Below are 24,284 nucleotides of genomic sequence, written 5' to 3' on the forward strand. Positions count from 1 at the left end.
CCTGGATACATGGAGCGTGGGCATGTACTAGGAGCTTTAGCTCTAAGTACCTGATACTCTTATGCTTTTTTGCTTACTAGTTTAGCACTTAAGCTTTCAACAAGGGCCTTAGTGAGCTCTTTGCTTCAGCCCACAGTGGCTTATATGAGTTACTTTTGGTTTTGTACTTTTGTCTCATAGGCCCGCAAGATCTCCTACAAACATTAATACATCTTTCTTCTTTCTTTCACACATGACTCACACAATGACTAGTAATAGATCTCCTAGTTCTACACACCAACACACTTTTTGGCTATGATTTCTCCAACAAAGATGAAATGCTAATCTGACTCGATCTCTTGTAGATCACACAAGGTACAAATTCGCTTCTCATTGGGTACTCCCTTAGTGCGCCCACTCTCAATGTAGAGTCGATGGGATGAAATCCGAAAGTGCCCAATAGAGATCCTCAATGAATAGGGAGATGAATTTGAGTATATCCTGGAGGATCAACAAAGCCCTCATAAAAAATGTGCAAGCAGTTATCTCTGTAGAAGCTGAGCTTCATTGAGAGCTCAATTGTTGCCAACCATGTCTTGAATGTGTGTAGCTATAGAAGATCCTTGTGTATGACCTAGTTGACCTCATATATCCGAATGGGAGGAACAATGCTATACTAGAAAGGAGGTATTTTGTCCATGTGGAGCCCCAATCTCTCAAACCACTTGCATGTGTGTGCGTATCAGCATCTTTCATTGCAGCTCCTAAGATCATAGAAGATGATAGTGCTAGCTATGGTAGTCCGCGTCGTCGTATCCTCTCATTCGGTATAGATAAGTGTTGACCTGGAACGTTGCATCAAGCGGCATCGGGGATGAGACCCTGGGCCTCGATGATCTGGCGGGGAATTGATGGCTTACTGCGTATAATCCTTGATAGCATGAGAACTTAGAGATGGTCTACTAGAGCCCACTCTGCATCAGAGAGAGATGATCACCAACACGGACTACCATACATGCTTTTGCTGGCTGGACCAAGGAGTCGAAGAGGAGAGCCTTGGTCTGAAGGTCCTGAAAATGTGAGTGGATGCACTGTCTCTCTTGTTTGTCTAGTGAGGCATATCCTTTGCTCAAACGGGCCTGCATTGCCGGTCTCATCGTAAAAATAGGGTTAGAGAACCCCTAGATAAGTATATGATGAAACATCCTCAATTGGTGAGCCATCAAAGGTAAATTTCTCTCTATGCATAGCTACTCATGATGTGTTGAAGATCATGACCTTGGTTTTACCAAGGTCATGACCTTTAAATCATGCAACTCACAAAATGACTGTAATGCATCTAAATGTCTCTGGAGACCTTCTGCAGAGGAGGACAACACAACATCATCCGTGTACAACAAGATCTGAATCAAGAAACCAATGAGAGAACATTCATTCCTCCCCAGTGTCTTGATAAATGTCTCTAGCTTGTCTATCAAGGCCAAACAGGCTTGGTGAGAGAGGGCACTCTTGTTTAACTCTGATAGTGCTCATGATCCTCTGTCCATCCAGCTCCTATCTGAACTCTGCTTGAAACCCTCATATATATTGCCATAACAACCCACATAATTTCATGGTCGTAACCCAGCTCCTGTAATCATCTAAAAAGGCAGGCCCTTGGTACTGTATCAAAGGATTTGCGAAAATCTGCAAAGCAACAATAGACCCTCTATCTCCCTCCTCGTTGACCCCTTGAGTGTGAGTATGTGATCCATGGTCTCCACGTCACATTGGAAGCCAGCTTGCCCCTTTGCCCTGAGTTATTGCATCTATATGAATCGATTAACCTCGGTATCAAGTATTGATGCATATATCTTAGACATGACATGGCCAAATCCCTGTAGTTTTTTGGGATCATGTAGAAGAGCCATGTTGCCATGTTGGGAAAGCTTATTGTCAGGGGTTTGGCTCTAGATTCCTAAGGAACACACATGGGATAATGGCAATATTTTCAAAAATGGATCTTTATGGAGGCCCCTAGTGTCATCATTGATGCAGAGCTTGATAAGAGTGTGGCGGAATCTCTCAGATAGTCTTGTTCAGGTCCCCTCCTAGGGTAGAAATGAACCTGCATGACCACCCTTAATTTGGCACCTAGACCTCCGTGACTAGGAGGGTGGTCTGCCAAGGCAATGCACACATTGGGTGGGCTCAGTGAGACAATGGTGTGGTGAGATCCTTGGGGGCACATAGTCAACTCTTATAGTTGCCCAAGGAGAGGTTGAGCACGCTTGGCCACTTGAGACGTGCCAGTAGTAGGATCTTGGAGGTCATCTTTGAGGCAATAGGGATGGGTTTGCAGGACCCTAGATGTCACGGATCCTATGTGTAGAATAGGCTTTTTGGACTAGTGGGTGTGGGGGGTTTCTTCTCTTAAGTAGGGTAGCCTCAACCAAGTTCTCATATGGGGCACACACGAGAGGCCTTCTCACTCTTGTGCTTCGTATGACAAGGCTGCCCCTTAGTCGTCTTCCTCTTCCTTTTTGTGGCAATGACGCTACGATGTTCCCTCTACTCTTAGGTAGCTGACTTGGTGGACATGCACCTCTCGATTCATCAAGAGTTGTTGCGGCACTCTTGTTCGTAGATGATAAATCCTTGCTTATGGAGGGCTTGTTTACCAGGCTAGAGAGGGTTCCTCCCTCCTTGGGGGTGTTGGGAACCATAATTACCTGGAACAAGTTGGTTGTTTTTAGTATAGGTTCTAGGGAGCTTACATTGTGGGGCACTATTCTGTTGGATTCTCTAGGGGTAGATGACAAGATACCTAGATTGCCAGGTGGGACTAGATATTTCTATAAAGTAGCAAATTGCCCTAGTGTTAACTTCTCTATTAGAGCTCAGCCGGGCTTTCATTGGCAAGAAGGTGTTGGTGGTAAACTAGATCCCTATGGCGATGGTGTGGTTGATCTCATTCAGTTGGTGCTTTCACGACGAGTACATGGGGCGGTTGAGGCTCTTAGTAAGCAATGTTCTGTGGGCAGGCTCACATGGTACATGGAATAGAGATGGAGAGTAGAGGCATTTTGGGGAAGCTTATAGTAAGGGGTCCGGCGCTAAGCCTTGAGCCTTGGAAGCTCCTACTATGGATGGGGCTTCTAAGGAATATATGCGGCAAGCAGGCGATGGTAGAAGTCTCACTGATGGATCTTCATGGAGGCTCCTCTCCTAGGGAAGGGTGCCAATGATGTGGAGCTTGATGAGAGTGTGATGGCATCTCTCAGGCAATCTCATTCGTGTCAGTCCCTAGGGTAGAGATGAGTCCAAGCGAGAGCTCTTGATTTTGACTTGTACATCTGTGACCAATAGGGTTGCACATTGGGGCAGCACAAACATTGGGTGGGCTCAGTGGGACAATGGCCTTGCTAGATCCTTGGGGGCATGGACGCAGCCCCATAATAGCCTAGGGGAGGTTGAGATTGGCCACTCGAGAGGTGGCTGTGGCAAGATTCAGGGGGGCGAGGAGGCCATCTTGGAGGCATGGAGGGGAGGGCTTGGTCGGACCCTGGAAGCCACAAACCTTCCAAATTGTTTGGGCAGAAGTGTAGGACCGGAGTTTCTCTTAGAGTCTTCTACCTACGGCAGGACTATGATGAACGCTACTCGATCTCGTCTTATTTTAGCTTGCGTAGTGTACTCTAGATGGAGTTGTACGAGGGGACAAAGACTCATGGGACAATATGGTCTCGGACTCAATGGACTGATAGAGGACTAGAGTAGTTGGCTGGTTGGGGCAGATTTTTGACCACCGATCTCAAATCTTTTCTCGTGGTGGCATCTTTGGTCATGGGAGGGCAAACCCTTCTGCGAGGTGCATTGGGATCCAAGTGAGTGGTTTTGGCCATCCAAGGTAGGGCACTTTGAGGAGCTAGTGGCGAAGATGCCCTTCTTCTTCTCCACCACCTGCATTGGTAGACGACCTTCGTCACGAGAGTGGCATCAGCTTTAGCAGCAGTTGTTGCGTTTCTTACCAAGATTTGGACTTGTGTCGTTTGAACTAGCCTCCATTTGAGGATCTCTTATTTCTTTTGGCTGTTTGCTCATGGAGGGCTGCCCGTAGGCCCATGTTGGAGCAAATGAGGGTGGACGAGGTGTGTTGCTGTTGTGGCAGTGAGGACCTTGAGACGATAGCTCACTAATGGTGGAGTTGTCCGGGGGCTTAGAGGGCAATGCTTCCTCAAGATTGTGGGCAGGATACGACGTACTAGATGGCACTTCACCTAGGTTATGGCAACTTGGTCGATAGAGGGATGACATGCTTTCCACATTGAGGTGGTCTCTCGAGCTTATAAGATAGACCGTCTGGGTGTCACCCACTTGGATATCTAGGACACGACCTCTCTCTCTTGCCATGACTTGAGTTCTTTCCGGAGGATGGTGTTGGAGAGACACTGGCCAGCATCACAGCTTGGAATACTTGGGTGATGGAAGGGAAACGTATTCGGCATGCAGCCACCCTCGTCAACATATGGCATGATATCATCTAACATAATCGTTGCTTTGCTTGCTAAGTATGTCTTCCTTTTGTTTTTCAAAGAAGTTTTTGACACCTCTTTTTTCTTCTCTTTCGTTTTCTCTTTTATTTTCCGTGTAGATTTTTGGACTTTAGAACAACAAAAAATCTAAATTTGTATGATTGGACATATTCTAGTCTTACAAAGGTATATACAATATAGATGCATATTATTAAAGTCATCATGAAAGCTTATAGAACAACTAGAAGCACATGTGGGAGCGATTCCAAAGTTTGGGAACTCTACCCCCTACCTAAATCCCTTTTCTTAGAGAAAGGGAAAGGGAGCGAGGAAGGGGAGGGAGGAAGGGGGGGGGCAGGTGGGGGACGTATCATTCTTCAATCGCCTGGTTGGAATCATGCACCAAACCTTGCTAAATAACAGCATTGAGGTCAAAGAACACTATATCCAATCACAAACCATGTTATGGTGTTCTAGCCCAGCCACGATGAGGTTCGAGACATGTTTATCTCAAAGCTCTTGGTACTTCTATTTACATGCAGTGGTCTAGATGGGAGAGAGGATTCGCTTCCTCTGTGGGTTCTTGGACGGATTTTAAAAAGCTTCTGGATGACCGTAAGCTTCAGTTGGTAAGTCGCCTTAGAGGAAGTGGAATAAGAATTGATTACATTGATGCAACCCTATCCTTGGATTGGGTTTTCGTAGATGGCAGGCCTTACTATTGCTCTACCTGGTTTGGGGCTTTTACGAGATCAGGTATCCCCCTTCATGTTATAGCCTATAGGGCTTAAAGAGATTCAAACGGGGATGACTTAGTTTTTGATATCCTCTCTAGGGTAGATTATCCAGGTCCAGGGATGTGGATATCCTTGTGGACGTTATTTTTGACATGTCAGGGTTTTGGGTCATGTGGAGCAGTGCTTTTTGATTTCATGTTGGTACCTAGACCTAAAGTTAGATCACATTCCTTTGGGTTGATGATGGTAGTGGGACCCCTGAAAGTGGGAATGGATTGATGTAAGAAACCATGTGAAGAAACCTCTTCTTCTTTCGCTACATGACTAGCTACGCCACAATGTTCCAGCTTAATCTTAGGGGTTGGAAGCCCACTAGAGCTAGAATTGGGAGAGTCCTACAAAATCCTTTTTGGAGAAGACTCTGGAAATTAAGAATAGAAAAATCACTATTTTCTTTTGGCTTTCTATTCATGAAGGGATAGCAGTGAACTTGTGGGGGTCTAGGTTTGGACCAGCCCCTACTTGCCCTCGTTGCCTTTCTACTGAGGAGTCCATTCAGCATTGTTTGAGGAGTCCATTCAGCATTGTTTATGGGATTGCACGCATGAGAGGGTTTTCTAGGAGGGGATTGTTAGACTTTTGAGTACTTTTATTTCCTCCCCTTTATTCATGACCCGGGGCTCATCGGCTTGGCTCTCTCTTTCGGGGCCTCAAATATTTTATGAGGCATGACTCTTCTTGGTCTCTAGTTGAGTCATTGTTTCTACATGATGTTCCTCACACTCCTTATAGACCTGCACATGCCTCATGGATACATTTTGGGAGATTTTAGCGGGCATTCATTGTGGCATATTTGGAGATCGAGATGCACAAATGCTCTTTATGGCTCTCAAGTTCACCCTTCTTACACATGGGCTAGTAGTTGGACAGACATTGTACACACTTTGATGGCCATCTGCGTGAGCTTGCATGGGTCTTCTTGGGCGGCATCTGCTAGGACGATTACTTTTCTCAGGGAGTCGAGTGGCTTCCATTTCTCGAGTCCACCACAAGTTTGAGATGGCATTTTCAGCCTCACCTTGGTGCTTTACTGAGGAAGTTGTCAGGGTTTTCATTGTATGCATAATGTATTCTTTCCATGAGCATTGCTCTTGGGGTATTCTTCATACGTAATAGACAAAATTTTCATGGAAAATAAAGTTAGCTTGAATAATTACGCAAGGAATCTTTTTAACACTAGAGTTAACATGTGGTGTGAGTGAAGTCTCTGTGTGCGTGTGCGTGTGCGAGTTCATGCACGCACGCACGCACACGCACGCACACATGAACAACTGTATATCAGTTTACGCCTATATACCTCAGAAAACTACGTACCTCCTGAGAAGATCTCGAACTGTCACCTTGGCTTTGTTGAATCTACATATCAAAATAGTTCTAGTGACCAAGGTGTGCCAGTTTTAGGCTTTGTTCTTTTTTGCTTGTGTAAACATTGTGTAGGTGCAATGGTTTCCAATATCCCATACATAACACTTGAGGTAAGATGCATTTTGTCCATAGGCATGTGACTGTTGTTTGCCCTTATGTGACAATTGTTTCGAATCTGGACATGCAATGTTATCTGAATAGCGTTGAACATAAGTTAACACATTATGCTGCAGAATTTCTAAAACTTGATCCGTGTTTTTGAGTGTGCACCATAGCTAGACGTAGGACAGGTTTTAGTGCGAATATTCTATATCAAAAGCTTTCAAGGTACTGAGATGTATAAATAACATAAATCTCAAGTTTTGTGGTAATACCCTTCTACCAACTTCTGATTGAATTGGGTTCTTGAAGTTATCTATGCTTTTGAATTCCACATCTTTGAGTTGGATGACTCCTTCAGCTTTGTTTGTTTGGCAGGTGGTGTGTATTGAACATTGTGAAAGGGTGCAATTGATTGTGTCTACCATCCGTATATGCATTGCGAATTGTCGTGAATGCGTCTTTTACTTGGCTGTAAATCAAAGGCCACTCATACTTGGTGAAAATCATAATTTACAGGTACTGTCATAATCAGTGACTTTTTAAAAGGCTTTTAAAGAAATTTGGAATCTTTTCAGTGGCATATATAGGACTGTGAAAAAATACGTGCATTTGTGTGCACAAATAATTTGACTTGTTTGTATCTTTTGTCTAAAATGAAAACATCGTTGTTTGCTGAGTAGGAGTGGGATACACTCAGAGATTTGAATTTTGAATTCCACCACATCATGATAAGATGCTTAGTTGCAACATTGTAAAGTTCATTTCTGATGTGCCACAAAATTTTGATTTTGTCTTGATTAAGCTTTTGGCTTTGTGTGTGTATGATTATGTGTAAAGTCCCAAATTTAAGTCCACATTGGATCTTTCCCCTAAAGTGGTTAGCCACTGCTTGGTTGGTTTGTTCTTGTTGGTGCTAGTCATGAGGGTGCATTGGACAGCTGAGTCTTTTGATACTAGAGCCAGGGTGGCTTGGGAGACACTGATTCTTCCTACTCTCAGGAGGGAGGGTGGAAGGATTTTTCCTTGATTGGTTTGATAACACTAGGTGGATTTTGACTTCTGCAGATATCAGATGCCTTCATCACCATTGATTATAGCTATTGTGGGGGCCTGGCATAGTTTTGGAGGCTCTTGTAACCAAATTTTTATTTCCACACAAGATGAGATTGATAGACAGTCCACTATGTGGAATGATTCTATTTCGGAGGATTATGATGAGAACATAAGCTTACTTTGCTTACTAGCAAATTTTTATCATTTATTTTTATTTTTGTCTAAAGTCGCTTACAAATTTGCTTTTTCTGCTTGTTTCTTTGTTTTTTTTTTTAAATTTTGAATTTGTAAGATTGGGTATATTCTAATCTTATGGAGGTATATCTACTGTGGATGATTATGGTATGACTCTTGGAGCCTATCCCACACGTTACATGCTCTTGATCTTTGTTTTCTTTCACAATCCCTATTTTGGCTGTCCGACCTTATATGCATTTCTCTTTCATGCTGCAAATATGTTGCTTTGTAATCGCTCCTTTTCCTTCTGATTTACCCATCGTGGCAATTCTCTTTTCATGCTGCCAATATATTGCTTTGTAATCGTACGTCGTGCTTTTGATTTACCTGTCATGGTTGTTTCCAAGGCCAGGCAGTTTTGTTTTTTTTGGTAGTTCTTCTTGTAATGTGACTTGAAAAGTTGACCATCTACACCAGAGTGTATGAATGAGGAGGCAACAGTCCTGTGTATTGAGCAGTTTGATATTGAATGAAAACATATCTGTGAATGTTTGTATGTTACTAAAATATCAAGGCATCAGTTTTACATGCCATAGTTTGAAGCATGCCAAAGTACTTCATAACACTTTCTTGAATGCTCAAATCACTTGTATCTGCTAGGTAGCACCTTACAATACCTTCGACCCTAGACTAGAGGCGCATTTGGCACAAGTGGATATTGATCCAGCTGTGAATAGTTGGGACAAAGCTTTGACGCTTGGAGTTGTACACCCTCATGATTCGCTTCCACATGCAGCTGGTGTTGCAGATGCTCAAGCTGAGGGTGCATCACTATTGCCACCAGATCGATACATTAACTTTGTGCTATGTGCAAATGCTTGAAACTCCTGCTACATTGATTGTGTGTTTCCATGCGTATGTGGCCTTACCGACATGCCAAATTTCTAGGGATTTTGCATAAATTATTTTGTTGATATTGTTTAACCTTGCAGATCCCCAAATGGAGTGACAGTGAACCCCATCAACAGCCTTTGACACAAGCCAATCCCTTCATATTGCCAAAAGCTTACTTGGTAGCTCAGCAGCACAGGGTAGGCACTTTATTTTGTAGTTGGAAACAGTCTCTTGATCAAGGATTGATGCGTTTTCTCTTAGGAATGCCACTTTTCTTTGTATTATGGGGGGGGATTCTGAAGACTAAATGTGAGATGTACCGTCGCCTTCATCTGTTAACAGCTCTTTGTCTAACAAAAAAGATATATATATATATTTTTGCAAAGAAACAAAAAAGATATGTTGATGCTCATGTGCATGGTTAGGGAATTTGTGTCCGCTCCTGTTTAATATGTGTGCTGATTAGCTTGTATGAACCATAAAGATTCAGGAGGTATACTGTCCAATGATTGTCTGTGGACAGCTCTCTGTTGAAAACAGAAAAGGCATGTTTTACACTCATGTGGACTGTCACAGATTGCTCTCTGCTTCACACTTTACTTTTACAAACAAGGATTGAGAACTGGTTTCCTGTGTTTAATGCAAGATCCATACGAACCTTTGTGATTGGACTTGTACCAAGTCTCTTGTTGGGATAATTGTGTATGTTCTTTGGAGACGCGTGCTATTAAGCCACACTGTTCTGTTAAAACTGTCCACGGTCACTAGGAGCAGAGACAGGGATTTCAATTTTTGCCCACTGATTATCCTCCTTATATATTTTTTGGCATTGCCAGATTATTATATCATCAGGAGAGGTAGTGTCAAGGAGTGACGAGAATTCTTCAAAGCTTAGGCTATGAACAATTTTTGTAATTGTTCATCATACGCTGCACATTTAAATGGATGTACCTGAAACAGTATGAGTGTCTGAAGAAAATGCCAAATATTTGCCAAGTTGCAGCCTGCTGGTATTGCAATATTTCTTTCTATCTTAAATGGCAAGGTATATGCTTCTGCCGTATTAGCGGACATGCAAATTTCACCTTGTGAAGTTTTCGTCCAAGTTGCGGCCTGCTGGTATTGCGATATTTCTTTCTATCTTAAATGGTGCGTTGCCCTCTCAACTAGATTTAGATTTAGATGCTCGTTTGGGAGAGACTAAAATGAAATCGTTTAGACTTCACAAGTAGTTGTAGCTTGAATGAAGAGATTTGGACTACCTTTTGATTAGCCTTCTCCTTTAGTACTAGCCTTCGTCATGGCTGAGTTTGCCCTTCACCTCCGGAGTGCCGACAGAAACTCAGTACAAAGACTTTGTATAAATGGATGCTCAAGTATGTGTGGGTGTGTGGATTTGTATGTGTGAGAGCATACTTTTATACTATGGTCTACACCCATTGTTGGGCGCTGATGACGTCAGTGGGGATGTCATAGTAGCTAGTCCCTGCTATGCGTGATGGAGTTTATGGTTTTCAATCTTATGAGCGACTCTCGTGAGATTGAAACTGCACTATGTTGTGTTTTTAGAGGATGAGTTTGGGAATGTTCCTGGATTCATCAAGGTATATACTTTCTTGTTGGCCCTTTGATTTTTACCACGACACTACGATATCTGCTTCTTTATTTTGTGAGAGTGCACAGATATCTCTGTTACTTGGTGAGCATTTTACTAGCATAAGGACTTTCATCTTACATTGCTAGGATGATCTAGGCATGGTGATGTTGCTGGTACTTTATTGCTTGCATGTTTGGGATGGTGCTGTATAGGATATGTACGTTCTGGGTTTCTTATCATTATCTTTATCAAATGCAATGATGGTGGCTATAGTATTGTCCTATTGTAGCTTTTGTGCATCTGTGTGCATGCGTGCACATGCAGATGCAGACGCATGTATGGGCACATGCAAGGTGCATGCATCCACTTATGTGCATGTGCTTGCATTTGTTTGGGTGTATGCTGTGAGGATCTTAGAACACAAAATGAGATTGAAGAAGGTTGAATAAAACTAACAAAAGTGCAAAGCTAGGATGAACACAAAATCTGTAGTGAACCAAAATATCTGGTTATCCTCAATTTACTGATTTCTACCCAATTTGTGTATACATTAGGACTTTATGGTTTTTTACCAGGCCCTCTTATAGTGTTGATGCTGCAGTTAGTGCCCCTATGACCTCTACTTTGGGTATTTCTTTCCCTATCCTATATCATTTCGTACCTTAGGCCGACTAACTATGTGTGTAGGATGTATCCTATGTGCTCCTTTGGGTGGGTACTACTAGGTGATGGTATGAGAGAGGAGATTCCTTAATGGAAGAAGATGGGATGTGACCACACAAGTGGTTACACCTCATTAGATGTGCCCTTTCAATGCTCCCTAAGACCTAGGTATTAGAGTTTTTAAGGTTCCTTGACCCCTCTCCCTACACTTGAATTATTGTAGTATCTCTTTACCCCTAGGCAATGACCTTTAAGGGGCTACTTCCGGTACTAATTAGGGAGCACTAGTTCAGGCCGTTCATAGAGTGTTCACATAAGTGTGCATTCCTTGGCATTTAGTGAGTCTAGTTACTAAAATCTCTTAACGGCTTGTTAAAATTCTTGTAAATTTAACCTCCCAAAACAAGTACTTGAAGGACTCTGAAGAGAGAGTAGAAATTTAATGGTTAGTGTGACTAGTGGGAATGCTAAGAAAATTTCAAGGTCAAGTTAACTTAGAACTGTACAACATGGGTACTCGTTCGAAAGGTTTTTTAAAGAACATCCATTGTGACCTTAACTTTAAAGAACAGACTTTGGATTGACCCTCCCCCCCCACCCCCCTTCCCCCCGAAAGTTTTTGTCAAGTTCAATTAGTGCATAACATAATGGGTACCATGGGAATGCAATTTCCTTATTAAGATCATCTTTAACTTAATGGAATTGGTTGTGTTAAGCTCACTAACAGAACATAACTGTAGGTACAAAACAACACAAAGTTAATCGTTTTCCTCCATATCTCACCACTCTTGGCTACAAATAATTTCCTTATTTGACATTTTGGATGTGTTAGCCATCCTTGGTGGAAAACCTTCGATCACTATGAGACTTGAGGTTGCTATCTCCATCTCTTTAGGGATGGTATCAAACCCCTATCAAGTTTCCTGTCCTACCCAGATCAAAGATACCTCGTGACTTCCTTCATGAGGCTGTCTAATGCAGGGCGTATTTCCTCAGAACATAGGCGAGACCAGGGTATAGATAGACTTCACTCAAAGCATGATCATTGAGTTTTTCCATCTAGACGGCATGGATTAGCAAACTCTAGGGAGATGACACGTCTGAGGTCTAGAGCGAGTGACATGCTCGACTTGCTAGTGGGTTGAGGCATAGAGCATGCTTGGGGACCTTTCCTCCATGGTCACCAGATTGGAGGCGCGATCGAGGCACTTGTTCGACAGAAGGCCACAACTAGGAGACCACAAGTTTTATGCCTGTGCAACCTCGTACACCTTCGACCCCTGTGTGAGTTTTTGGAGAATCACTGCAGTGATGAAACAGCACAGCTTCCATCCTCTCCATGGGGTCAGAGAATCTTTTATATATTGGTGTTTCTATGATTACGAGGATTACGAGTATGCTGTATTTGTCTTGGGTGTGGATGCTCACTTAGAGGCTTAACTCATTGTATTCAGGCTTTTCAAAGTCTCATCTTTCAAAGACTTTTAATAAACTTTCTTTCTTTTTTTCGGTCTCTTTACTTTGCTATCTTACCACTCACCCTTAGGCTTCTAATCCAAACCTAATCCCTTAGGTTCATTTTAACTTATTTGTCCCTTTTAATGAAATAATAATCAAAAGGAAGGGTAAGAATACTTAGCTTTGTTAGTGTCCTCTCATTGTCCATGTTATCTTTTTCGTGCACCTCATTGAACTTCTCCTTACAAAAATAAATAGATATAAACAGATGGTTTGTACCAACTTGAAACTACCTTTCTATGCTAGCATACCTCTTGATATCTTAAGAATAATACGTTAAGAGATATATTGCCTTTGGTTTTAATTTACCAAGCTGAAATAGATTAACAATTGGGTGGTAAGTCCGACGCTCAATTCCTTACAATCCCTTAATGATGTAGTTTCCCTTTGTACTCTTAAAGGTACAATTGGAAACCTCCTTCAAGTATCTAAGTAAATTGGCCAATATAACTATGTCTTTTGGTACCATGGCCCCCAAATGTGGGTGCCATCAAAACCTTAGGTTCTCTTGGGTGCCATCAAACCCTCAATGACTCTTGGTACTTTCCAAAGTACCGTCTTGCTTAATTTAAGCAAGGCACTGCCATGAACAATATTTTATCTTTCTTGCTTTTCATTTCTAATTACTTTCTCTTTAAAGGTTTATCTCTTGAGATAACATTTGAGCACAACATAGGTTTCCATTTTCTAGGAGCATTTTCTTGTACCTCCTTGTGATAAATGTTGCAAGCTACATCCTCTAATACTCTAGTGTAAGTTGTCAAAAAGTTGGAGACATTCATGGACAACATCCAGTAACTTCTTTTTGTAAGTGCTATACTTTTAATTCAACACTTTGAAGCTTTCAACTCTCGAAGGCTATAGTAGGGCTATGTAGCTATGCATCCTTAAGAAGATCTCATCTCATGAATATTTTTTGGAGAAGGCCACTCTGACTATTTTAGTCTTCTTATTATCCCTTTGGTAGAGATATTTCTTGATAGATTGTTCAATGAGAGTATTCAAATTGTCTTCATTATTATTCCCATCCTCCCTTGCCGGGATGCCATTACAATTAAATGAATTGGAGGAATTCAAATGAGAGAGTTCGTTCACCTAGAGCACAACAAGATTCTTAGATTTGAAGCTCTCCCTTTTGCTTGTAGATAGTAATGTTGCCTTATCATCTCAAATATCTACGTTCGATTTTTGACTCTGGCTCCCTCGAATACTAAGCAAGACACCGCCATGAACAATATTTTTCTCTTTCTAGATTCTCATTTCTCATTTCTTAGGTTTATCTCTTGTGATAACATTTAAGCAAAACGTAGGTTTCAAATTTCTAGGAGCATTTTATTGTACCTACTTGTGATAAATGTTGCAACCTACATCCTCTTTCCTAGACTAATGCTCCTGTGTAGGTTGTCGAAAAGGTTAGATACATTCATGCACAACACCAATCAACATCTTTTTGTAAGTGTTGTACTTTTAATTCAACACTTTGAAGGTTTCGGCTGTCCAAGGCTTTAGTAGGGCTATGTAGCTACACATCCTTAAGAAAGATCTCATCTCATGAATGTTCTTTGGAGTAGGCCACTCTGACTATTTTTGTCTTCTTGGGTCCACCATTCCCCCTTTGGTAGAGATATTTCTCGATAGATTGTTCAATAAGAGTACTCGAATGGTCTTTATATTATTCCCATCCTCCTTTCCTCGGATGCCCTTACAATTAAATGTATTGCAGAAATTCAAAATAAGAGAATTCATTCACGTGGAGCACAACAAGATTCTTAGTTTTGAAGCGCTCCCTTTTGCTTGTAGATATTGATGTTGTCTTATCGTCTTAAATCTCTACGACCTTCATGTTCTAAGTGTTTGCCCAAAACGGTTTTGAACACATTAGAGACCTTTCATTTGCGCTTCATTACTTGCCATGGTGTCTGAAGGTGACTTCCTCCATGGCTCTTGATCCTCATCCTCGTCAAAATTGGCCACTAGCATTCCTTTGCCAAGCCTTGCCTTGCTACCACACGTTTCATTTTGTTGGCCTGTGTTGTGATCTCCACGGCCGATTGATATCTTCATGCATGATTGTTTTTCGGCATGCAATCATCCATCGATGCTTTTCTTTATACACCTTGCTTATCCATTTGCTTTTGATCTAAGCTCTTGAATGCCTTTGTTCAAGAGTCGTTGCACATTATTGGATCTGTTTGATTTGCTTTAGACAAAGATTGCCTTGAGCTGTCTCTAGCAGTGTAGACCTCTAGCACATTCGAGATTGCCTCAATCCTTTATGTTTGAATTATGCGCCCCAAAATCTACTTTGAATGTCGATTAGCTGTCGAACCTCGTACAACTCTCCGATATGTGTATCAGTAAGGAGGGTAGACCACCCCGTATTATGTTTGTTGAGAGGATCTCCTACAATTACACACATTTAGGACATGGTTGGCACCTTGTGAGCTCCCTGTACAGCTTGGCTTCTACAGAGACCACGGCTTACGGGTTTTAGAGGAGGTCTTCATGGACCCATTGGGATACATGCAGATCCACCTACACCGAGGATTTCGATTGGGTAGTTCTGGGTCTAATCACACCGCCTCCATATAGAGAGTGAGCGAGCAAAGGGGATACCTAGAGAGGGCCGCATTTGGTGCGATTCTTGGGAGATCGAGTTAGAGGAGCATTTCGCCTTCAGGTACCTGCTGTACTACGAGATCAGAGGTTGGTACCAATACTTTTTTTGAGATGGCTTTGGCTTCCTACCCAATCTCCTATCCTACCCAAACCAAAGGTGCTTGGCAACCTTCATTCACGAGGCTGTACGACACAGGGGGCCGTTGCTCAAGGCATGTACAGGAGATCTTAACACACATCTAGACTCCTCTCAGAGCAAGATCATTGAGTTTTTCCAGCTAGACAGTATTGACCAGCAAGACTCATGGAGACGGTGGTTGTAGGGACCGGAGCTAGAGTCAGAGACACGCTAGACTCGGAGGTAGCGATCATGCTAGGGGCCTTACTTCCATGCTTACTAGACCAAATGCACAACACATAGGAGTGACCATAGCAGTTGTTCGCTGCACAGGGCTACAACCAGGAGACTTCATTGGGATGTACATGTCAATAGCCGCCGGCGCCCTATCATAGGGTTATTACCACCATTGTAGGCTGTAGCCTCACACACCGATGCCTCCCTCCTCGGGTTGACACTATCACTGGCTTTCACTCAGGGAGTTTTTCTTAGGTGATGGTATGAGAGGAGATTTCTCAATGGAAGGGATGGAAGATGGGATGTGAGCACAGGAGCGGTTACCCCTCATTAGATTTGCCCTTTTGATTCTTCGTAAGACCTCTTAGACCTTAGATACTACAATGTCCAACTTCTAAGGTTCCTTGACCCCTCTCCCTCCACTTAATTAATTAGTCCCTTTTTACCCCTTCGCAATGACCTATAACTAAACATAACCTTTTATCTCCATATCTCACCCAATATGACTCCAATTTTAGAGCAATTTGACCCAACATTCTTCTTCTTGGCTAGTCCCATTATTAGCATATTAATTTGAGTAATATTGGATACTCATGCCATGACAAAATTGGGTTTCAGTCATTTTATAATGGGCTGAAGTAAAGACCCTATTTTAGGGCACACTTCCTAGTGACACAACAGTGGATGCCCTGTCAGTCTAAAAATACAAAATGCAACATGGATGTGAACTCAAAGCTTATTCGATGGGCTATTGAGCTATTAATTCATAAGCTGAGCTTTATATTTGAAAATCATGAGAAACCATGCTTTGAATACGGGACTCACGTATATGATACGTAGAGGGTATATGCGGTCATTTATCCTTCACTTACCCTTTTTAACGATGACTACATTATATATATATATATATATATATATATATATATATAGCTGTCTTCGGGTAGATAGAAAGAAAGAAAGATGTATTACCATCGTCGGAGGCCTCCTCGTGTGGGCCTATGAGACAAAGTACAATATTTGATTAACTCTTACAAGCCACTGTGCAAAGGGCTCACTAAGGCCCTTTGCTGAGTACTATACTAAACTAAGCTCAAAGCTAATACTCAATATCAAGTCAAAACATATAACCAAATGCTATGGTGGCTCTCCTGTGAGCTGTGAAAATATTGTGTATCTATGTCTGCCTAGTTGTCTTGCGTTATGGCGGCGGGCACGGTCTCTGTGACATCTATATCCAATGGGCCATATCGAGAATGATGCCTCTACTCGGGCGATCTCCTTTGAGTAGGGTTGTGATTGGCTAAACCTCCATTGTGCGTGTTGTGGTCCGTCTTTGCATCGTGTGTGGCCCCTTCGTCTTAGCTGCATCGTTTCTCGTCATCGTCTCATTACCCTGACCCATGCTGCTGTCATATCATCTATCTGCTCCTCCTCTACTCCGCTATGTCCAAGGGTAGCTCGAATGCGTAGGAATTTGTGGTGTGTTGCTGAGCTCGATTCATCCTTGTCTCCCGTGGTACTATCCACTCTTGCTGTCTGATTTGATGCAATTGGGTCTCTCTATGTCATTGCCTCTCCATCAGATAGAGGGATGCTCTGGTCACTCTATGTGTCATTTGTGGTCTCTGCGTCCCTGGCTTGGTAGCGTCATGTTGTCTCTCTCCGCTGATCCAGATTGCCCTCATGTTAGCTAGCTCTTCCTCCTCCACCCCATTGTCCTAGAGCAGACTCAAATGCATAGAAGTCCGTTGTAGCTTGAGATAGACTATTCTCACTCTCTCTCCTGCTCAATACTAACTGCAATTGCAAGATGATGCACTCAATACAAAAAGTGATGCTGTGGATGTGAGTGGGTGAATAAGAAGGAGAGAATATAACTGGAATGTATGAATTCCCAAAGGGCTGAATACAATTGTATGGAGGGGCTGAAACCCTCAACTTCAAAATTGGAAAGAAACTAGACTCCCTAGAGGAGTTGAATTCTCACTAGATCCCTGAAGAGGCTGAGGCTACTCTGCTGGTGTGCTGCGGGGAGGCGTGGCTCTATTGCTCTGAAGGCTTGAAGGCATGAGGAGTGGATGGGCCAGAGGGCTGCTTTTATAGGCCCCCTCTTTGGGCTTCAAAATACCGACCAGCAGGGCCGACCCTGCTGCTGCACCACCAACTGGGCTGATGTGGCCGAATAGCTGCTGACGTGGCACTGACCAGGCCACGTGGTGCGGACGTGGCATCGCTGGGGTGGCGTCTCTGCTGCGACAGCTCCTACACCCATTCCCTGCTGGCAGACTGCCTGGCAGGTCCACGTGGAAACTGCTGACATGGCTGCCTGCATGGCAGGCCACGTGGCTGCTTGTGTGGGCTGCTGCTGAGCTGGCTGCCTGCGTGGCAGTCCAACATGGCCACGGGCTGTGGATGCCCGTGACATCGGTGACATGTGTCTGTGCTTGGTCGACCTCAGCTGCTACGGAGCATTCACATTTTGCTGCTGTTTGATGTGTCACAATAGTGTCTCTCTGTGCCATTGCTTAGAACATGGCCACGGGCTGTCGATGCCCGTGACATCGGTGACATGTCTCTGTGCTTGGTCGACCTCAGCTGCTACGGAGCATTCACATTTTGCTGCTGTTTGATGTGTCACAATAGTGTCTCTCTTTGTATGATTGGACTTATTCTAGTCTTACAAAGGTATATCTCTCTGTGCCATCGCTTAGAGCCCAACACAGACCTGGTTGTGGAAGTGGTTCAACTGTGAGAGTGGACAAAAGCCGTGCCCCTCCTGAAAGAGGCAGTAGTATCGTCCCCGGACCTCATAGTAGGCTGGGCAGGTGCAGAGAGAGAGAGAGCACTACTTTGAGTCATTTCTAGGAAGCCTTTGTTTGTTGTGGATGGCATTACCTAAATGCTTCTCAAGACTCATTGACATGCCCCTGGTGTAATTGTGTTGACATAGGGCATGGTGCTTTATACACTAGCTACATTTTTTCTGCTTATTACATTTTCTTCTTCGGTATTGGTTTCTTTGATTGCTTGAGATATGCTGCTATGTGGATAGCATTACCTCAATACTTCTCAAGACTCGTTGACATCCTACTGACATAATTTTGTTGACGTAGAGCATGTAGCTTTATATACTAGCTACATTTTTTCTGCTTACATTTCCTTCTTCGGTATTGATGCAACTTTTTATGAATATGCAGAGGCTTTACGATTTCCCTTGATTATAGCTATTCTGTCTTTCTGTTTTGTAAATTAGGAGAGAAATTGCGGCCTATTCATTTGTATATATGGAAGGTTGTTTATTTTACCCACTTGTTATTTCCACAGAGCAGATCTGTTGAGGTTTTGAGGCAGACTTTGAAGACTGTTCCAATGGATGATGCCAGAAAGCACGATCTGTCACATGCTATTCACGTGCATTTCAGAGAATGGCTATATGGTAAGAGTTTTTGCAACTATATCTACTTAATCAAGCTTTGATCTTACTGCATCAGAAAATTGCATTGGACTATGCTGACCTTCACTGATTATTTCTTTTGCTTTCTGGTTTTATCAAAGAAGGATTCTTATTGATCTCTCGGTTTCTTGCTTGCTCTCCATGTGTAGCTTCAGGAAATATTCGCCAGCTCTATGACTTTCAAAGTGACCGGGAGCCTAAAGGCATGGAGTAGGCAATTAAGGTGCTATCTCTTTGTCACCAAAGAGACAGTCTATCCTTCATACAAGTCTCGTGGGTTGTGTTCAAGTTGGGCATAATCGCATGAATGCAATGTGTACTGGGAGGTGGTCTACATATCTTCTCACATGAGTCAGACATTCTGTTCAAGTTCAGCAAATTGTCAATGATGCAATCTGAACCTTTGATGCTGTAATGGTCATATCATCGCTTGAGTGTTAACGATGTTTCTGTGTGCAGTACCCAGCAGATTAGGCTTTCCATTTGATGCGCATAGGTACTTGATGCTAATTATTGGTGTCCTGATTTTTTTTTTTCAAGAAAGAGACTTCTATTAAGTAAGAGAAAAAACCCGCGAGAGCAAGCTCAAAGTAGAAAACATCATGAAATCATGAGGATAAATAAAACCCCCTCAAAGTGAGGTGGAAAACAATCAAGGCTGAGGTTGAAAGTGCCACCTCAACCCTGTAGGAGTCTCAGAGAAGAAAGGAGAATCCTTCCATTCCCTGAAAAAAGAAGCCCTCCTAGCTGAGGCTGCACTGGAGTCTCCCTGCATACTCGTCCGTACAGCCATCAAGGTATGTATGGTGTCTGTCCAGATATGTCTGTCCAGATACTAGCCAATGTGTGCGAGGGATGAACCTGAGTATCCTCCAAAGCCTCTGTGCGTCTGGCTCTCTAGATATGCCAAGATGCTATGCTCGCTAGAATCTCCCAAGAGGTATCCACAGAGGCATGTACAGCTGCAAAAGGAAGGTGTGGTACCACATCCAACGAACAGGACTCAATCTGATGACGTCGAATCGAAATGGCCCGAGAGGAGTCAAGTCTCTCATAGAATACCTGAGGCCCTGTAAGAGAAAGCCAAGCCACTGAGCCCCATGTCATAATGAATGGGGAGTGAGCAAAGTGACTGAAAATCCTAGCTACCCCCATCCAAATCATCCTCGCGTGTCTGCAATCCCATAAGCAATGCTGAATAGTCTCCGAAGCAGAGAGGCAACGAGGGTAAGTAGGGTCGGCTCTGAACCTGGATCTCTAAAGGTTCATTGCAATCCCACCATGGATAGAAAGCCAGAAGAATAGAGTGATCTTTCTATTCATGTGGAATTTTCAGAGTCTCCTCCAGAAGCACCTCTGCAGTGATATCAAATGTCTCCCAACGAGGAACTCTGGAAGGTCTTCAACCTCTACTACTGAGCTGAAATCTCTTGGCATTACTGACCGTGTAACAAAAGAAGGGGATGCTCTTCTCTCGATGCCCTGCGTCAATCCACTCCCACTCTCTAGGATCCCACTGCAAATACCTAATGGGAACTCCCTCGTAGAGCCAAAGCCTCCAAGATCCGGTGGAGATGTAGCCGGGGGTTTGGGTCGAGGAACCACTTTGAATCTGATCCCTGCACCAAAAGACCTACAACCCTGATAGGTTGAAAAGCAAACTCAAGCAAGATGTCCTCTATGGACCTGAGCAATCTGCCACCATCTTGCACACTAAAAACTAAAGCATCCTCATGTGCATCTCGAAAGGCCAAAACCTGAAGCGAAACATCGCCTCTCATAAAAGTACCTGCCCAAGTGGAGCAAGTGCGTGGCATATCATTTATGTCTACCCAATCCGTTGGAAGGGCTACCTCAATCTACAAGATCCTCCATGCACTCTCTCTGAGATGTCCTGTCAAGTGAGATCTGGTCTCCTCTGGAAGCCTACAGAAAGCTTTCCAAGACCCCAAAGATGATGTAGGTTCCCTCTTCCACTTGGACCACTGCATGTAGAGTGAGGCACCAAGTGGTCTGCCATGATCATCCAAAATACTATCATTCCACATGATCGGTTGCCTATCAATCTCTTCACGAGAGGAAGGAGAAATCCTTCGAAGAGTGCTCCTGAAACTGGCCCATGCTTTCAGAATGGCAACCATGAGAGGGAACGAAGGTGATTTGAGATGTGCTATGGTGAAGATTTACCTAATACTGCTCATCCAGTCTCCTCTTGAAGAAGGTGTGCACGTCTAAATGCTGCTAATAAGAAAGGCCTTCCACGGTTCCTGCCCTGCCATAAGTCCCCGTACCACCATCTTGCATAATAAAGCTGTGCATTGTAAATTTGGATCAATAATATGGAGACCCCCTTCCTGTGTAGGGAGGATGAGGGTCTCCCAAGCCACCCTGGCTAAGGCATCTGCTGTGCCATTAAGTCCACTCCAAAGAAAAATTTTGATCGGTCTCTTGAGCTGAGTGATGCAGTCCCTAGAACGGCACCAGCATGAATGAACAAACCCAGCCGTGGCCAAGAGGACCTGGTTGACCACCACAACTCTAGAGGCAAGATCCAGCTTGGTTGAGCTCTAAAAAAGGAGCTTCCTCCTGATGCTCTCTAACACGGGAGCAAACTGCTGCGTGGAAGAAATATCTAGGCCGACTTGGCAGCCCAAATACCTGACAGGCACACCCCTTTGAACCCAAGTGAATCCTATGTCAAGCCCCCAAACTGGAGTCTCCTGATCACTATTCCAAAAGCCATAGGATTTATGCCAATTTATCTGCGCCCCCGTCGCCAAGCAAAATAAATCCAATGCTGTCCTGAAAGAGTGAGCGTTTGTGGAGTGGCATCAAGTAAACTGATGTGTCATCTGCCAACTCACTGTCAAGGAGTTCCTCTTCCCTTCTGATGGGAAGTCTCAACCCAAAGATGTTAGCTTGAGATCTAATATAGATACTCATAGCTTTGGCCACGAACAAAAAAAGAAAAGGAGCAAGGGGGCATCCTTGATGGACTGATCTGGAAATCTGAAATCTCTCAATAAGTACCTGGGTGTGGGCTGATCTATACAAAGAGGAAACACCTCTAATCCAAGCATCAGTAAATCCAAAACATAGAAGGGTACCCTCCAAAAAACCCTAATCTACTCTGTCATAAGCTTTCTCAAAATCCAAAAGTAGAATGGCTAGATTCTGGCCACTCTGCATGGCCCACTCTGAAGCTTCCCAGAAAGAGAAAATGTTAAAAAAAATGCTTCTGCCATGCACAAATCCCGTCTGAGTGTCATGAATAAGATCTAGGAGAAGGGGCTGCAATTGGAGGTTGATTGCCTTGGCCAGAATCTTGTAACAAGTCCCCAGAAGTGTGATAGGCCTCCACTAGGACACTAGATTTGTGCAACCTCCTTTCAAGATAAGGTGGATGAGACCCTCTGTGAGCGACCCGGGCATCTCACCAGAGTCCCAAATGCCCTGCAAGGCTGAAGTAATGTAGTCTCCGATCATATCCCAAAATGCAATGAAAAAAGAAGGGGTAAGGCCATCCGAACTTGGGCACTTGCCCTTGTGAAGGGCTGAAAGTGCAGTCTTGAACTTTGTGTTGGTGAAAGGTGCATCAAGCAAAACATGCATATCCGGTTTCACCAACAAAGGGATGCTCTGCCAAATAACCTGTCTAGCATCCTCTCTATCCCCTGTCTTAGGATCAGCATTAAGAAGGGTGGCATAAAAATCTGAAGCTATGTGCATGACATCATCTGGATCTGTTTGTAAAACCCCATGTGAGTCAATAAGCTGGGATACACTCTCTTTGCTATGTCTGGGGCCAAGAGTAGAGAAAAAGTGTTTATTGACTCTGCCACCCATCTGAATCCAGAAGGACTCTCGTGCATGAAAGGCATACTCTGCTCTCTGATCAAGCAATATCTGCTGATGAGCCTTTATTGTAGCAAGGCGCTCCTGAATCCAAGCATCTGAAGGCCATTTCTACTCTTCCCTCTGCAAAGCTGCTAACTGCTGGCGAATACCAATCTCACATCCGAGAATATCTCATCTCCTGGTACAAGCAATTAAGAGGTAGAAGTCGCTAATACCAGAAAGAGCAGCAGCTACATGTGATGAATATGGCTGCCCACCCTGGACATGAGAAACCCATATCTGCAGGGCTGCCTCTGTAAGGTCCTCCTCTGTGTACAAGGCATCTGGAATCCTGATGCTGGCAGACCGGCCTCTCAAGTGAGGCTTTGAGATAGCCAGCATAATAGGAAAGTGATCTGAGGTGGAAACCCCAGCAATAATGCATATCGATCCACCTCTGTCTAGTGCCCAATCATCTACATAGAATCTGTCAATGCGTGCATGAATAGGCATCTGCTGCCTCCTGTTCGACCAAGAGAACAGGAGGGACTGTGGTTGAATAAGAAAGACATCGTCCAACCAAGTATCTCTGCCATAGTAGTGAAAAAGGAAGGCATCCCAAGCTGCTCTCTCCAAAGAGTGAAGTCCTCCTTCTCTACCCCCTTATTTGTCTGACGGTAACTCAACCATATTAAAGTCACCTCCAATCACCCATGAATCCACAATGGGGGCCCAAGAGAGCAAATCCTTCCACATAATGACACATTCCCCTCTAATGTTGGAGGCATACATGTTAAGGAAACCAACCTTATGCCCTCGAATCAAGAGAATAATCCACTGAGCCCTAGAGCGAATAATGACTCCGTGTCCAGCAACTAAGGGGAGAACCGACTGCGAAACTGAAATAGAAGTGCCCCCCCTGGTGCCCAAGGCAGGCGACCAAAAAGTATGGCCAGAAAGCAACTTGCCTGACTTGGCACAATGTCTAGAATCCAGTTTGTGCTCTTGAATAAATAAGATATCAATGGAACCCCCAGTAACACCTGGATGAAGCTGATCTTGGATCAGCTGTCTATGGCGGCGATGTGGGAGGCCACCTAGGCCCTGTATGTTCCAACTAATAATCCTCATCGACGGCCCCCCGCCTCTACCCTTCCCCCTGCCTCTTCCCTCCCCCTACCCTTCTTCCGCCTCTACCCCTTCCCCCCGCCTCTACCCTCCCCCTACCCTTCTCCCGCCTCTACCCCTTCCCCCCGCCTCTACACCTCTCCCCTCTACCCGCTCCCTACCCCCGCCTCTACTTCCCTCTCCTCTACCTCCTCCTGTCCTCTCCCGCTCAGCTACCCCCTCCCCTCTCAGC

The 24,284-nt window shown here is 43.8% G+C and overlaps 1 long non-coding RNA gene across 2 annotated transcripts; it reads left to right on the forward strand.

The window, feature by feature from the left end:
- Positions 1-3,691: 3,691 nt before the first annotated feature.
- On the forward strand, positions 3,692-19,577 carry LOC147901433 (uncharacterized). Of its 2 annotated transcripts, none has more exons than XR_015541233.1 (5): positions 3,692-3,868; positions 7,133-7,273; positions 8,980-9,078; positions 18,958-19,069; positions 19,237-19,577. It is a non-coding gene; the product is annotated as an uncharacterized LOC147901433 (long non-coding RNA). The 2 variants fall into 2 exon arrangements; XR_015541234.1 differs by having other exon boundaries at positions 3,692-3,845.
- Positions 19,578-24,284: the final 4,707 nt, after the last annotated feature.

Source organism: Dipteris shenzhenensis, chromosome 6, assembly GCF_047967505.1.
Source record: "Dipteris shenzhenensis isolate YYH24624 ecotype China chromosome 6, Dip_SZ_1.0, whole genome shotgun sequence".
In the NCBI taxonomy this organism is placed as follows: Eukaryota; Viridiplantae; Streptophyta; class Polypodiopsida; order Gleicheniales; family Dipteridaceae; genus Dipteris; species Dipteris shenzhenensis.